This window comes from Molossus molossus, unplaced genomic scaffold, assembly GCF_014108415.1.
Source record: "Molossus molossus isolate mMolMol1 unplaced genomic scaffold, mMolMol1.p scaffold_m16_p_11, whole genome shotgun sequence".
Lineage (NCBI taxonomy): Eukaryota > Metazoa > Chordata > Mammalia > Chiroptera > Molossidae > Molossus > Molossus molossus.
The window spans coordinates 90,482,671-90,499,918 of record NW_023425346.1 but is presented as its reverse complement, the minus strand read 5'-3'; the positions used below and the strand labels follow the sequence as shown (position 1 = coordinate 90,499,918).

General features: G+C 54.4%; 1 protein-coding gene across 5 annotated transcripts in view; it reads left to right on the top strand.

The window, feature by feature from the left end:
- Positions 1-17,248, top strand: part of TNS1 (tensin 1) — a 106,853-nt gene that overhangs the window by 35,367 nt on the left and 54,238 nt on the right. The gene's annotated exons all lie outside the window — the stretch shown is intronic.

Here is a 17,248-nt window from a genome sequence, read left to right as displayed (position 1 = left end):
ACCAGGAGGCACCCCCGTGCATTTGTTGCCTTCTTTTGAAACCTGCGCATTTCCGCAGGCTCACTGCCTGAGTGCCCCTGGTCAGAGGACAGGAACGTAGACGCAGCATCTAGGTCCACGTGCTTTCGTGACAGCTGACGAAAACGTGTGTGAGGTGGAAACAAACAGGCTCCACGATCTGAAAAGAAAGCTACAGAACTGAAATTAATACGTTTACTGAAATTAGGTTTAGCTGCAAAACCTAACATTATGTCAGATGGCCAACTGCAACTCCAGCTCTTGAGAGCTATATGTGGGTTATGTTTATTCATGTAGTTCATTTGAATATGTGATGGTGCAGGGCGGGGCCTCCAAAAGTGAGCCTGCCCGGAGCTCAGGGACTCTTCAGACGCCCTGTCTGGGGTTTGTTCCCAGGACTGCAGAGTGTGGGGTCTGAGAGGACCCTCAGGACCAACTGCCCACCCCTCCATCCGTTTTCAGTTGGGGTAACTGAGACCCCCTTAAAGGAAGTATCTCCTGATTTACCCTCAGGAGCCAGGATGTGTCCTTTCAAGGACACTAGCGCCCAGCCTATGGGCTTCTCCTTCTAGGTGAAGCTGGTTCTATAGTGGGACTGCCCTGGGCCACGCGGCAGAGCTGGTTTGGGGAGGACCAGGCACCTCACCCAGCCTATCTCTCCAAGGTTCTGGGTTTGTGGACTCCACCCTGAAAGTCCTTTAAGCCTTTTTCTTGCATAGAGAGTCTTCCTCTGACCTTGGAGACTCCAGAATGAGGGCTGTGGGAGGAGGGCGGTGGTTGGGCTAGAGTGTAGGGCTTGGTGAGACCATGTTGGTTATTTTCAAAGTTGCAAACTTGAAGGCTTGTCCTCAGACCTACCCTGGTTCCCTGCCCCCCACCCTCCGAGCGCACAGACACTGCACTAGGGCCTTTTCTCCCCGCCGAGGCAGCCCCGCCCCGAGTGCTCCCCGTACCCCGCGCCTCAGCCCATCCACTTGTGCTAAGTGGCTGAGGAGGAGGCAGAGGATGAAATGAATTAGTCCTGAGGTACCAGTGGCTGCCAGCCTAATTGTTCATCTTCTGGGGATGTTTGCATTTTTAACAAGAACACTTGGCAATTTGAAGGAATTTTCAATGTTTCTCCATCTCTCCCTGGTGTGGATTCAATGTGATGATAAATATAAAAACATTTGGTAAATGCTAAAGTGCCAGGCAAATAAAAGGTAAAATAATTAAGGGGGCGAAGGAGCGGAGTGAGAGGTCAGGGCTTGGGGACACGGTTGGTGTGAGGGGAGGAGGGGCAGCTGGAACAGTGAGAGGCAGGGAGGAGGGGGAAGGAGAGGGTGAGGGGAGGCCCCGGGCTCCTCCTCCCACCCCCTGGCCTGCCCTGGTCTCTCCTGCCACGCGCTCCCCCAGGCAGGGGTCGGAAGCAGTGGAACCTTTGGCCAGTTGAATGTCAGCTTGTCCTGTAGGGACAGAGGGGCTCCTGTCTGGAGGCTGAGAAGCTGGCTCTGTGTCCAAAGGGTGGGCAGGGGAGGCAGCTCATGGCCCTGCTGTCCTCCCCCCTGGCCTGGCCTGGGAGGAGAGCTGTGCAGCTGGGGTGGTCGCCAGGGCAGACCCCACCTGTCCCACTGTGTGCTTCCTGCTACTGCTGGGCCGCAGCCCCCGCAGGGACAGGAAAGCAAGCTGTGACCAGCCCTGGGGCGGGAGCAGGAACATTATCCCCATCCTGCCTGGGGTCCTTCTGGAAGGCTCTAGATTCGGGGGCCCAGGGCTAAAAGCATTTTCTTCTGGTCAATTCTCCGGCCAAGAGAGGGAAACAGGAGGCCTTTGTCTGTCTCTCTAGCTGTGGACAAATCCTCGTGCCTCAGTTTCTCCATGTGCCAGCTGGGGTAGGGGCACTTAACCCCTGTGATTCTGGGTTGTTCAGGAGATGGCTTAAGCTGGAGCCTGGGAGGGGGCTTGGCTGTTCCCTAGAGTGGTCCCAGGGCTGGGGGTGAGGTGTTACCCAAGGTGGCTCTGCCTGTTGTCTGAGAGGTCCCAGGCCAGCTGACCCCAAGGTACGACAGTGCATGGGTGAGCATGTGTCCTTTAGGGCCCGTCTGCCTGGGTCCCAGTCCCAGCTCTCTCCTCTGTGTCCTTGGTCAGAGGATTTAGCCTTCCCGTGGTCCTAGTTTCCTCGTCTACAAACTTGGGGTGGTGATAGTATCCATCTCATTGGGTTATTGTAGCAATTTTTATGAGAGGCAGTTTAGTATAAGGTTTAAGAATGTGGCCTCTGTCCCTGGCTGGTTTGGCTCAGCGGTAGAGCATCGACCTCCATTGCGGTTCGTCCCCGGCCCTGGTTGTGGTCATGTGGGAGGCAACCAGTCGATGTCTCTCTCTCCCTTTCTCTTTCTCCCATTCTATCTGAAGATAAATAGAAAACTATCCTTAGGTGAGGATAAAAAAAAAGAATGTAGCCTCTGGAGCTAAACTCTCCCCGGGTCCAAATCCTGTGACAAGATGCCATCCTCTTGGGGCCTCAGTTTACTCTGCTGTAAAATGGGGATTCAGTGAACAACTTCTGGGGGTCAGCAGCTGCAGAGGGACTGCCTGCTGTTTTCTCCTGAGTCTCTGACACAGCAGCGGTTCTGGGGGCAGCGTCTCAAGGGTCTGCAGACGGGGAGAAGGCCCCTGGTGCTGGGAGCCAGCTCTGGTCTTGCCACATGCCAGCCGCGGTGCCGGAACTTGGTAGTCACCATCTCCTCTACCCCTCCCAGGCACCCTGTGGAGTGGGCACTGTTCTTACATCTAGATGGGGCACCTGGGGCACCGAGGGCTTCAGTGACCCACCCAAGGTTGCCTTGCCAGTTACTAGAGGATCTGGGTGTGAAAACCAGTGCTAACCTCTGTACCATCCTGGGTTGGCCGACATCCCCAGGGACCTGGTCCTGTGACAATACTGGGGTCCCCGCTGAGACTGGGTGAGTGTCTGCCCACTTTGCCACTCACTTCTCTCCCCTGGACTGACCAGCTCACCCTGGTCCCGCCTCTCACAGTGAGGGAGGGCTCAGACTTGGTGCCACATGCAGCGAAGGGCCTGGAGGCCGGCGGGCTCGTGGGACTTTCGTGCAGGGAACACTGAGACGCATCCCTTCGTGTCTCCCCCGCCTCCCCAGAGGGTGAGGGGCTGGCCTCTCAAAGTAGGTGGAAAGTAGTGTGTCCAAGGTGAGATGAGGCCATCTCTGGAAGCCGCCTGCCTCTCCTGTCTCAGGCCTGCTAGGCGGGTGGAGAGCAGAGCCCAGGCCGGGCCAGCTCCTCTGGAACCTGCCAGGCGGCTCAGAGCGGAGGGCGGGGCACTGAGCCAGGCACTGAGGTCCAGATATCATCTCTGGCCCGAGCCGCACCTTGCCCCCGTAGTGGGGGGTGGCCCAGACGCCTGCTCCTCTGGGAAGCCCTCCGGGTGACCCTGACTTAACCCTCAGGGTCATGACTGTTCCGCACTGCCTGCGTCCCCACCCTGCTCCCAGTTCTGGATTCGGGTGGCACTGTGACGCCTGGTGTGCTCCTCCACTCGCCAGGACATCCCTGGCTAATCTCAGCAGCAAAATGAAGGGAGCACGATCCGCAGGGGACGTCTGCTCTCTGTAGGCTGACCTCCCAGGCTGGGGTGGCCCAGGTCAGTCATAGAGCTCATGGAATGCCCTCCTGCTGCAGTGGGGAAACCGGGGCTTGGGAGGGGAAGGGGCCTGCCAAAGGGGGAAGTGGTCCCCCTGAGAGGACCGCCCCCTCGTGTGATCTCAGCTCCTGCTGTACCAGCGACCACAGTGAGATGGTGCTGTGACGTTGCCTGGGGCCATGAGATGAGCCCTGGAGCCGATACTGAATCCAGGGGCTGACTCCACATCCCTTCCCGCTGCCTCAGAGCTCAGCTTACCCCACATGTGCACACCCCTACGTCAGGTGGCTCCCCAACTTCTCAAACCCTTGGGCGACAGGGAGCTTGCTGCCACACGGGTGGCCCAGTTTACCGTGGAGAGGCCCAGGGGATTGAACCGGAAATAGAGGGAAAAGGGAGAGTGTGCCTTGCACGGGGGCCCGAGGCCGGGGTGACCATGGTGCTGGGGGACCGTTTCGGCCCACCTGCATTCAGGCTAGGAGGAGAGGGGAGTGAAGAAAGGGGAATACTCAGTGGCAGCTCAATATCAAGAAGTTCCTGACCACAGAAGCCTCGAGGCCTTGGGACAGGTGACTGAGGGGCAGGGGAGCGCCTGCCCTCTGGGGGACTCCTTACTTTGGGAGCAGTACCCTTGCTGAACCCGACGGCCTGGTGTCTTGGTCAGATCGGGCTGCCACGACAACGTAACGCAGAGGGAGTGGCTTCCACAGGAGACATTTATTTTCTCACTGTTGTGGAGGCTGGAGGTCTGAGATCCAATTGTTGAAAGGGTTGTTCCACCGGAGGCCTCTCTCCTTGGCTTCTAGTTGTCTGTCTTCTCCCTGTGTCTTCACTGGTCTCTCCATGGTGTGTGTCTGTGTCCTAGTCTCTTCCTACGAGGACTCTGGTCAGATTGGATGAGGGCCCACCCATATCTTTTTAGCTTTATTTACTTCTTTAAAGGACCTATCTCCAAATAGACTCACATTCTGACTTCAACATATGAATGTTTGGGGGATGGGGGGTATTCAGCCCGTAACTCCCAGGAAGGAGATTTCTGGGTTGCCCATGGCCGGGTGCCTGGGGCCTTGGTCCTGAGTGGGGAGGAAGACGAGGTCCAGGGTGGGTGGAGGGGAGGCGGTCGGGTCCTCCAGCACCTCCCTCCTCGGGCCGTCTTCGCCGTCCTCCAGCTTGCTCTGGGCCTGCCAGCTCAGCGCTCTGGCTGCCACCACGTTCCGCAGGCTCCAGGAGCCCCATTAGCTGCTTGGCCCGAGTTCTGAAGCCCCGTGCCCAGACCTAGCTCCCTGTGCTGGGAGTGGGGCTGTTCCTGTCTATGCTGCACAGAGCTGTCTCCAGATTCCTCCAGAGTGTTCTGGGGCCAGCCTTCTCGGAAGCAGGCCCCGCACCAAGGGATGTGGGCTGCCCTCCGCCTCCGAGGAGCCCAAAGGTCGACCAGGCCTGACTGGCCTCACCCCCCACCCCAGAGTCACTCCCGCCCTTCCCTGACCTCCTTGGACTCTGAGCTGTCCAGGGCTTCTCACGACGCACAGAGAGGATGGGGGAGGAGGGGTGGCCCTCAGTAAAACGGCGGACGGCTCAGGGTCAAAGGAAGGAGTGAAGGGAGAGCAGGACAGGTCCCTGGGCATGGCTGAAGAAGGCCAGGGCGCTGGTCACCACCCCACTCCTGCAGTCTCCTCCTGCCTGATGCCCGTCCGCCTCTTTGTGAGCAGCCCCACCAGAGCCAGGGGCTGTGACAAGGGGACTTCTCAGCCCCCCCGGATCAGTGGGGAGAGGCATTCCCGTCCTCAGGGGACAGCATCCAGCTCTGTAGGGCGCCCACCTCCGCCAGTCCTTATGCCTGTGCTGGGGAGGAGCCTCCTGACAGCAGCCGGGGTCCTGGTGTGTAGTGTCTCCTCATGAGCTGGGCTCGTCCAAGGACTCTGATTTTTTCGAGAGAGAGGAAAGAAAGAGGGGGAGCTACGCAGCAAATAGGCAGAGGCTGAGAAAGCAGAGAGAAGCAGGTGAGAGCCATGGAGAGAGAGGCAGACAGACCTGGACAGACATTGGCAGGGGATTGGGTTCTGGGTGTCCTTGACTCCTGTTCTTTAGATCTTCTTCATTTCCTATAAAATGAGGGGGTTGGAGTCATGATTTCTTCCGTTTCTTTGAGCTCAATCACTTTCTCGTTGTGGCTTGTGAGAAGCTAAAAGAGACCAGACCTGCTGAGCTTCCCTCTCAGACCTTCCCAACTCCTGAGCTTAGCGTAGCTCAGTGGTTGTATCAGCCAGGAGAGGCTTGGTTATGCCAGGTAACAAACAGCCCCAAATTCTCAGTGGCTTACCCAACTAAAACCTATTTCTTGCCTCTGCCGCCTGTCCAGTGTGAACTGGCAGGGGTCTCTGTGCCTCTCGGTTACTCCAGGCTGGAGGTGGTTCTGTCTCAGATGCTTCCACCATTGCTGCACCGGCGGGTAGAGGACATTGTGACTCGCATACTGTTTCTGCCTGGATGTGACACGCTTTTCTTCTGCTCACGTTTCATTGGCCAAAACAAGTTAGACACCCATGTCTGATGTCGAAGTTGTGCATGGGAGATGGAAAGCTGAAATAACCTTGCACGGACTAATCTCTACTACAGGAAGTAAGACTGTGGGATTGAGGATCAGAAGGTCTGGTTCCAGCTCAGTTGTTCATAACTGTGTTCCTGGTCAAGTCACTGCCTCGCTGAGATCCAGGTGCTTTCTCTGTAAAATGGGTATAACAACAGTGCCTTCCATGGAGGGTTGTTAAGACCGGTGAGGTAATGTATGTGAAAGGGAAATGCAGAGTGCCCGGTCTGCACTGTGCTGGCAGTAGTTTATGTCTGTTGCTGTTTCATTAAAGTGCTAGAGGAGAGAAGATAGAAATGTGAGTTTTGAATGTATACAAGCCCTCTTTTCTCAAGAAGAAGCCCACAAGCCCCTGGTTGAGTCAACGGATGGCTCCGTTCTGGGACCCCTGCTCTTGGGAGTCGGGAGACTTGCCTCTGACACCAACTTGCTGTGTGACCTTGGAAAAGTTACTTCCCCTGTCTGGCTCTCAGTGGCCTTATCAGTGAATCGAGGAGGACGAATTCCAAAGGGGACTTCCAAGCCTTCTGCGCCTGCTCAGTGCCAGGCTCTGTTGACTCTGTTCTCTTGGTGACTCCTCCCCGAACACCTACAGGGAGCTGCTGTTTTGTAGCTATTAGACCGAGTCAGCAGAACTTGTAGGATGTGACTACACAGACACTTTAACTACTCCTGCCCTTTACATCTGTCCTTTGCTTCCCCTGCCCCTGAATGACATCAGGGCGAGTCCCATGCCTTTTCTGGTCACTCTCAGGTGGTACGAGATCCTCTGGTCAGTAATAAATGTGCCCGTTGCAGTTAGCTCTGCCCGTCAGCTCCTGCCTGGCCGCCGGCTGTGCTTTGCTCGTTTCTCCGACTCCGGGAAGAGCGGAGAGGAGGGAAGGGGGCAGGACAGTCGTGCCCGCCTGGCACCAGTGTGAGGCTGCACGGGCCTGCTCAGCGCGGAGAGTGACTTCGGAGCTTTGTGCCAGTGGAAAGTTCTGGAGGTGTCAGATGCAGACTGTATCTGTCTTGCAGCATTTTTGTGGGTGTTTGGGAGATGCCCATCCACATCTCCAAATGTCTCACTCACTGTTTCCTCCAGGTGGGTGCCTGCTGCTCTGTCACGACCCTCCTCAGCCCAGCATCCCTTGCTCCCTCCGGCCTCCTCCTGCTGAAGCCCTTCCAGCCCTCCAGGTGGCCCCCTTGGACAGCATCTGAGGCAGCCCCAGGCGGCTCTCTCCCCTTGGTCCAGGGAGGCTTTAGGCTCTCTTGGCCTCGGCAAAGCCTGGGAGTGAGGTGGCCAAGGCAGCCCGTCTCCCTGCCTGCCTCTCACCCTTCAGACTTGCAGGCCCGAGCCTCGCCCCGTCTCTCATTCTCTGGGCTCCAGCCAACTCACACTGAGCCGAGCAGACGCCCTGAGATGAGGGGAGAGCCCTGGCAGGTGGCATGGCAGCATAACTCTCCCCCAGTTCCTCTCAGAGACCCCCACTTCCTGCCTGGTCACTCCTTTCATACAGATGCCCGTGGCGTTTTATAGCCACAGAAGTTTCCAGCCATCTCTCTCTTTTAAAAATGTAACAGCTGATAGCACATATTCCCAATATTATATAACAAGAACTTCCATGCATATATGCATTCCCCGTGGACACAGACAGGAGAGTGGAGAAGGCCTGGGGAGGGTGGGAGCTGGGTGGAGGGGGCAATGGGGGAAACGGGGGACATCTGTAATACTCTCAACCATAAAGATAAAACAATTATACTGATATAGTTTAATACCATAATTTTACCTGTTTAAAGTGTGCTCTTCAATGGGTTTCACTATATTTAGGGTTGTATAATCTCACAATCATCTAATTGTAGAACATTTTCATCACTCCCAAAAGAAACCTCCTACCCATTAGTAGTCTCTCCTCATTTCTGTGCCCGCCCCCACCCTCACCCTAATCTACTTTCTATAGATTTGTCTGTTGTGGCTGTTTCATGGAAATGGAATTAAACAGTATATGGCTTTCACTTGGTGTAAAGTTTTCAGGGTTCATTCATGCAGCATGTATCAGTGCTTCATTTTGGTTGTTGAATAATGCCCTATTGCGTGGATATATCACTTTTTTTTTTTTTATCCTCACCCGAGGATATTTTTCCATTTTTTTTTTTGTACAGATAGAGTGGGAGGGAGAGAGAGGAAGGGAGAGAGAGAGAGAGAAACATCGACGTGAAGGGACACATCGAGTGGCTGCCACCCGCACGACCAACCAGGGCCGGGGACAAACTGCAACCGAAATACGTGCCCTTAGCGGGAACCGAACCCAGGTCTCTCCGGACCGCAGGCCGACGCTCTAACCGCTGAGCCAAACTGGCCAGGGCTATCACTTTTTTTTATACATACATCAGTTGATGAATTTTTGCACTGTGTCCATTTTGGGGATGTTTATTTATTTTTATTAAAAATTTTTTTCATCAATTTTAGAGAGAGAGAGGGAGAGAGATAGAAACATCAATGAGAGAGAACATCAATTGGCTGCCTCCTGCATGCCTCCCACTGGGGGTCGGGCCCACAGCCTGGGCATGTGCCCTGACCTGGAATCGAACCTGCAACCTCTTGGTGCATGGTCGACACTCAACCATTGAGCCACATCGGCTGGGCCGTTTTGGGGATGTTTTAAAGAAAACTGCTATGGACATTCATGTATGACTCTGCTCGGACTTATGTTCTAATTTTTTCTTGCGTAGATACCTAGGAGTAGAATTGCGGGGTCATATGGTCATTCTGTTTAATCATTTGAGGAACAGCCGCACTGTTTTCCAAAGTGGCGGCCCCATTTTACATTCCGTGCTGCCAATGTATGCAAAAGTTCTCCACATCCTCACTCTTTGGTATTTTAGCCATCCTAGTGGGTGTCAAGTGGTATTTCATTGTGGCTTGGATTTGCATTTCCCTGAGAAGTAATGATGTTGAACAGCTTTGTTAACTGGCCATTGTATATCTTCTTTAGAGAACATCTATTCACCGCTTTTGCACATTTTTAAAAATCGGGGTTCTGTGTTTTTGTCACTGAGTTATGAGTTCTTTTCTCCCCTTCTATGGGTTGCCTTCTCACTTTCTTGATATCGGTCATCTCTTTCTGCAAGCCCTACTTTCGGAACGTGGCTTTTGTTTTCCTGTGGCCTCTATCAGAGCTGAGATCCGAATGTTCCATATTAACTTCAGGTTACAACCGGTGTTCCCATTTTATAGGCAAGGAAACTGAGGCACTAACAGAGAGGCTAGGGGTCTTATCAAAGATAATATCCTGAGTAAAGGGTGGAGGCGGGATTCCAACTTGAGGGGGCCGGGAGCCAGAATTAGGGATCTACACTGTTTTCTCTCATTTTAAATCTTAATCTCAAAGCTTATTCATCTGTAGCTTGAAATGCTTTAGGCTGCTTGGTCTAATCTCCCCGGAAATGGTGGAAAACCTGTCCCATTACACAGAGGGAGGCCGGATTTCAGCTCCTCCAAAGCCCAGGTGTTCTGCCTCTGGCTGCCTTGGCCACCTGCATGGCCCTGAGGGAGAGCAGCGGGGTGGCCCCTTTGCACTGGGCCCGAGGCAGTGAGGCAGTGGGGGGAACAGCCCCTCGCCCACTCTGGGAGAACACCTGTGCACCATGGTGAATGTCTGCTCTTGGCGTACCTTCATAGGGGTGACATTCTTGCTTTCTGACATTGGATTAAGATATGGGAGAAACCAGTAAAAAAGGGGAGCACAAGATTGCAGGTGGGCTCAAATAATTCATGCAAAGGGTCCGGGGATCCCAGAGTGATACATCTGTACCTTGTGTCTGAGCAGAGGGGGATTTTCTGAGCACCGGTGCGGAGAGCTGGGAGTTCAGCACCAAACTGATTTTTGTTGGGAAATCTTAACTTCGCTGCTGGAAAGGGCAGCCCTACTGATCTGACTTTAGGGTGGGTGGGGGGAAGGGCAGAGAAATGCAAAACTGCTACTGAAAGCTCTGTCCCTGTTCTAGCACTTCATATAGGACAAAGGGCGCAGACTGCAGCAGGAGGGGTGTGAGTTAGCCACCCGGCAGAATTTCCCAACTGTGAGAGGGTAAATCAGCTGGAGCAAGGAGGTTGGATCCTTGTCCTCTTGGTCCCATTGGGCAGGTATGTCAGCTACGTTGAGAAACAAGGGAGATGGGTCTCAGTTGGGATGGTCTACACAGAAATAGCGACAGGGGCAGGGATCAAATGTCTTCTTGAGGAGGATCTGGGTACCTTCTCCTCCCCCAGGAGGGGAGTCCTCTCCTGACCTCCTGGAACAATCAGAGTGCTGAGAATTCAAATGCAAGGTCTGCCTGACCTTGTGGGTAAAGAAGATGACACCAGTGACCCAGCATCTGCCGGCCACCTGCTTAGCACTGTTTATTGCCGGGCGGGGCGGGACTTGTCCCGATGCCCTCGAACCCATAGCTGGCCCTGCTCTGTGAGGCAGCTGGCAGGCCTGAGGAGTACTGTCTGCCCGTGGAACATTTGGTAAGCCAATACTCTCCTGAGTGAATGTGCCTTTGGTCTTCTGTAATCTCTGCCATCAGGTGGAGGTTGGAAGGCCGGAGCCACACTCAGAGCGGACGCAGAGCTCTTGGCCAGTGGCCTGAGCGGCACCGGCTGCCCTGCCTTGTGCTCGAATATCAAGCTCAGGGGAAGAGGAGACTGTGCGCTCTCTCCCCCTCCTCCCTCCTTCCTCTCCTGCCAGACCTATAGACAAGCCCAAGCTAGCTGGACCCGGCAAGACCCCAGGATTCGGACTTTAAACCATGTCCAAGAAAAGAAACTCAAGCCTCTATTAATCAAATATTTTTTCTTACCCAACGAAAGCTGCCTTTCACCCGTTGTTCCCTCCTCCCTTCATTCCTTTTCTCAGATCACCCACTCGGTGGTGGGCACTGTGCTAGGCCCTGTGCTGTGGAAACCTGTGCCCCAGGGTTGCCCGCAGACAAGGAGGGGGCGGGGTGCAGTGAGGGCTCACCATCCGCTCCGACCCACTGTCAGATGAAGAAGGGTCTTGGCTAAGGGCCTTGGCTTCCCAGGAGAGAAGACTCTTCTGGGGAGGGTGGTGATTAGAGGTGGGGGGCTTTCCAGAGGGGCTGCCTTTGTCCTGGGCCTTGGAGGTAGATGACATTGAAGACAGAATTGTTTTCAAATCTACAAGTGGTAAATGGGGTAGCCATATTGCTCAGAGTCTAGAAAGTAGAGGGAAAGCAAAGCAATAAGATGGGACTGGTCTCCCTTGCTGGACTGCCCTCCACATGCATGAAGCCCCAAAGCGGAGAACAGACCAGCTTCAGAGAAAAGACAGCATACAAAACCTGCAGAAGGCCAGTCCCTGGAGCCCGGGTTTGATGCTCAGTGGGCGTGGCTGAGTGATGGCTGCTCAGCTGTTGCTTTTCCCCACCTCGGCCTGTGCAGACTCCGCCCGGCCACTGGGCTTCCCAGCCCCTGGGGGGGGGGGGCAGGTGCAGGGGGTGGTGTGGTGCACAGCATCCAGCCCTCAGTGGTGAGGGTTGTCTTTCTGGGTAGTTCTGGATTGTTCCTTGCTGGACTAGTCAGGCCCTGGGTGTTTCTCACTGTCTTTGGAGGCTGTGCCCTGGCCTCTTTCTCCTCGACAGGGCAGCTGGCTTGGGGCTGGTTCCTAGGAATTAGCTGGAGCTGGTTTGCTCTTTGGCAAAGTTTAAACCACCCCCTCCCCCAATTCAGTAATTGTCCTGGCTTTTCAGGCCCATCGTCACCAGCTTTCAAGAGGTGGCACTGTGCCGGGAGCTGGTCTTTGCTCACCCCTGCCTGCTAGCTGGTGAGCTTCTCTTGAGGCAACGGAGCCCCTTCCTCTTGGTCCCCTCTCCCAGGCCCTGCGTTCTGTGCAATGGACTGTTCTGGGACTATTTGTGGGAAGAGGTTTCGATGCATCTGGAATCTGGGACCTGTGTGTGAATTTATTCCCCGGCATCATCCAAATACCAGGCTCCACGTCCGTGTGTGAGTTGCTCCCTCTGCTCAGTATTGGGGGATTTGCAGAGGTCACACAGTAGTTGGGGACAGATCCAGGCCAGCTCCCAGGGTCTGCCAGGGTCTTCGCTTTCATGAGTCCTGCCTCCCTGGCTCCTGCCATCAGTGATGGCCAGGCTGTGGGTCCTGGTGACTCCGGGAGCAGCAGTAAAGCTGGTTCTTCTTCTTTTATTTGAGAAACAAAGCAGAACGCAGGAGAGTGACCATAGGTGTAACCTTGAATCCACTCTACTGAAGAAGATGAAGAGAAAATCCAAACCATCGGTGTGTTTTGGTACATGGGCTGTCCTCAGTAATAGTCACTCATTTATTCAGCAAATAACGACCGAGTGCTGCTATACGTGCAGTCACCGGTCCAGATGCTGTGGGTGTCACAGAGGACAAAGTGAAGATCCGTATCCTTGCCATAATTCTGTTCTAGTAGAAGAAGGCAGACAATAAAAGAAATTTAAAAAGACATAATAAGTAAATGACTGAGCATGTTAGAAGAGGACAAATACTTTGGGAAAAAATAGAGCAGAGTAAGGGTGGTTGGGAGTGGTAAATTGACATTTTTTAAAAAGCTGGTCTGCTCAGGCCTCACTGAGGAGGAACATCGAGCAATGAATAGAGAGAGGTGAAGGAGGCAGCTGAGCCGATCTGAGGAAGAGCATCCTAGGCAGAGGGAACAGCAAGGGGAAAGGTCTTTTAGTCGCAGAGATCTTTCCATAATAGCACATAAAACGCCTTCTCAGTTTTACCAGCTGCATAATATTCCACTGCATATGTACTGTGTTTTATTTAACTTGTATTTTAATTTACGATATTTACATAACACAGACATTTAGGTTGTTTCCAGTCTTTTACCGTTTTCAGAAATGCTGAGATGAGTAACCTTGTACATATGCTATTTTCATGTGTGCAAGTCCACTTGTAGGACAGATTTCTAGAAGTGGAATTGCTGAGCGGAAGAGTATATGCATATATAGTTCTGATAGTGCCATCGTGGCCTCCACGAGGGTTTTGTTAACCGACACGCCGACGAGCAGTTTGGGTGGGAACCAGGAGGAAAGTCTGCCTCCCCTTCTATGTACACCCTCCAGATGTGAGATACTGTTAGGTGCCCATTATTTCCTTTACTCCTCATGGCTCCCGGGAGCTGAGTGTTCTCCTTTCTATTTCTCAGACGAGGAAACAGGCACAGAGAGGTTAAGTAACCTGCCAGTGTTTACACAGCCGGGTCGTTGTAGAGCTGGGGTTCTGATGTCATCATGTCTGACCATGGCTTCACAAGGGCAGAAGTCTGAGGAGCCCTGCCCCTCTGCCCCACATAGTGGGCATGTGGACCCGGCAGCTTGGAGTTGAAGCCTCCTGAGACTAAAGGGCTGAGTTACAATGGAAAGCTTGCCTGCCCAGCTCTGCCCACTGCAGTACCTGCATCCTAGAGACCCTGGCAGGCCCGGGGTGGAGTGAGGAGAGGCCAGTCCTTGGGATCTGGAGCCACATTGGTCCCTCTAGCCAGCCTTGGCCCCCCTTCTGTCCCTTCCCATCACCTGCCCCAGGGGTGTGACCTGGGAGGCTGTGATCTAGCTCACTCTGCTCTGGGTGAGGAGCTGTCTGCTGGGCCAGCTCGCTCTAGGGATTGGGTTTCAGCATTTCACTGATGAAAATAAATCAGCCTCTTTATTGCCCTGCATGGCCCTCGGAACCTCTGCAGCCTGGCATGTATTTCCAGACTTCCTGTAAATCACCGTTTCTGCCCTGGCCCCCAGGGGTTCTGTGGTTGCCACAGAAATAGCCTCAGACGAGTTTGGTGCCTGGAGCCACCTAGGCAGGACCAAGCAGGAGAGGAGAAATGCTCCCAGAGTTCAGGGGCTCTGGGATCCAGACAGTGTCTGATTGAGCATCTTCTCTGAGTTGGATCCTTGGGCATCAGAGCTGGCCAGGAGGTCAGGGATCATCCTGCTGTGCTCTCCCATTGCACAGAGGAGTAAACTGAGGCCCATCCAAGATCACTTCTTAGTACTCTGGCCCCTTGGCTCCCCGTCTCCTGCTGTTGCTGCCAGATGACGCTTCCTGTAGGTCTGTTTGTTGTGCAGTGGCCCTTTAGGAGAATGAGAGCAGGGTTGGAGAGTGGATTTCAGCTGCTGCGGGAGGGGTGGAGGTCTGACATGCAGAACTGTCTCACCTTTGAGGGATATGAGAAAGTGGAACTGGTGGCAGGACCAGATTTTCTTGAGGTTGAGGAGGGTCCTTCTACCCCACACATCTGTCTAGATGGGGTGTGACCATGGTGCATGGATGTTCGAGAACAAGACACTTCCAGAGGCTCTGACAAGGTGCTGGCAGGTTCTGTGTGTGAGGGGGCTCAGAAGTCTGGCCCCAAACTCTCGTTTCTCCTCCCCTCCCTTGCTCTGCTGAAGCAATATTTGTGCCCACAAGACTCCACAGCAGGGACAGGGGACACGGCAGACCTGCTGCACTGCCCTCGACCCTGGGAGGTTGGTCCAGGCTGCAGGTGGGGGCTTTGTTTGTTCTGGGAAGTGGCTGCAGAGCCGTCGGCCGCCTTTCTCAGGACCCAGGTCTTGACAGCGTCGCAGCGAGTCAATGCCCTGATGCTGTTGGAGACATTCGCCTTCTGTTGCCTTGATTGCTTTAAAAAAAACAAAAAAACTGTTAGCAGCAAAGTGTTCTTTGATGTTTGTTCTTCTCCTTCTCCAGGGGCAGTGAGATCAGATTTTGGTATGAAAGCTCAAAGCTTCTCAGATCTTCCCTCCCTCCTTCCGGCCCCCGCCCCCCATGTCTGTATACTGCTCGAGAACCTTCGAGAACCAGGCAGGCAGTTTTCATGGGACACAGGATAGAAGGAAGCCTGGGTGGTGCCCTGGCTCCTGGCTCCTGTCCAGGCTTGTACCCCATGCTGTGTAGCTCCGGTGGGTCAGGAGAGTCGCAGCTTGTCCCTGTGCAGCGGCCACTTCCTACTTGGCCCGCACCGCTGACATGTGTCAGCTTGCAGGTGCTTGCCCAGGAGACCCCCGGAGATGCTCATCGCACAGATGGACCCATCTGGGGAAGGAACAGAGGCCCACTTGGATCTGCTACCACACTGACGCACACACCCACTCATGCATGGAACCACACAGACCTCCACCTCACAGCAGAGAGGGGAGCTGTAATTATAAAGCTACATGGCCAGTTTGGTATTAAAGCGGCTGTTTTGGGTTAAGAATGGGGATTGAGCCCTGGCCAGTGTGACTCAGTGGTTGGAGCATCGGCCTGTGGACCAAAGGGTCACCGGTTTGATTCCTGGTCCAGGGCATGTTCCTGGGTTGTGGGTTTGATCCTCAGCCCTGGTTGGGGTGCGTGTGGGGGGCAGCCAATCGATATGTCTCTCTCATATCGATGCGTTCTCTCTCTCTCTCTTTCTCTCTCTCCCTCTACCCTCCCTCCCTCCCTCCCTCCCTCCCTCCCTTCTGCTCTCTCTAAAAAAGTCAATGGAAAGAATATCCTGGGGTGAGGATTAACAACAAAAAAGAATGGGGATCAACCCTAAGTGCAGAGATGGGTTCATGGTGTGAACCCAGCTGAAACAGTTCCCTACGAGTTCCCAGAAACACTTTGAGCCCTGGGAATATCATTAGGGTCAATGCATGCAATTCCCAGGGGACCCTTTGATGGGGACAGTACTCACTTGGGTGGTGGGTTCTGCACCAGTTGTTCTAAACCAACGTTTATCGTCACTGTCCACTTCCTTCTTCCTGACGGATCCTGCAGACTCCTACCCTTTGCCCACCCACCTCCTCTTTGGTTCGTCCTTGCTCCCTGAGAAGCAGAAAGCACCCGAGTGTCAGAGTCAGGCTGCAGCCTCAGCTGTGGAAGCAAAAGAGAGAAGACTGGTTAATGTGCAGACACAGTGAACGTGTCTGCCCCATTCTGGTGCGTTCTCTCCTGCTTCCTGGCTCTCCAAGCCATCTTGGGCCCCCTTGTCCATTCTCCCCCCATCTTTCCCACATGAGGACTGCTACAGCTGGTCTCCTTGCCCCAGGAGGCAATAAGAGCAGGGAGAGGCAGGAGGGAGGTGAGCAGATATACCCCCAACCCTTGTTCGACACCGACATCTGCCCAGGAGTTCACAGTTCTCTTCCAGAGTAACCCTTTGGCACTCCGGCTCCTGCCCTACCCTTACAAAACACGCCTCCAAGCCCAGCCTTGTCCATTGCTTCCAGGGGCCTGTTCAGAGACCCTGGAAGGCTGGAGCCATGTCAGTGGTGCCCAGCGCCTGCCCTGCCCCTACAGCCCCAAGCTTCCGGTTCCCCTCCTTCCCCTCCACTGGGCTGCAGGCTGAGAGGCTGATCCTGCAGAGATCTGTGGGTGTTTACATCAGGGCACTCACTGAGCTCCTTCCTCTCCCAAGTGACACCTGGACACTTGGGGCACCCGAGCCTTTCTCCTCCTTGTGGTTCTGCTTAGAATGATTGGATGATTGGAACAGTTTGTCCAAATTGTGTTCTTACAACAGTCCTGCCCTGGGAGCATTGGCATCCTCCTGCTCCCTCAGAGAGTGGTGCTGGCTGTGCGGAGGGAGCTGGGATGAGGTGTCTGCCCAGGAGAGGGAGAAGTAGGTGGCCCCTTCCTGGCAGCCTCTCCGTCCGGAGCCTGCAGTGCCAGACCTGGCTTTGAAAACCTGGGCTCCAGCATGGGGTGGCCACAGAAGCACGTTGGGGCTGCAGACTCACTGGGACCCTGGCAAGGAGACACAGGTGCTAAAGCCCCCTGACCTGCTGCAGGCTGTCTCTCCTACCGGCTCTGGGAGTTGGGTTGGGACATTCAATTGATGTGCAAATAAGTCACCAAAAACATGCAGATAAGAGTTGGCATTCGATGTCTTGCTGTCAGTTAGGGACTTCTGGCACTCCTCAGGGCACGCTGGGATGATGGGGAGCATGTTGGGCAGATCGTGTGGATTTTGGCTGAGTGGACTGCTTCAGACCTGGGTTGTCGG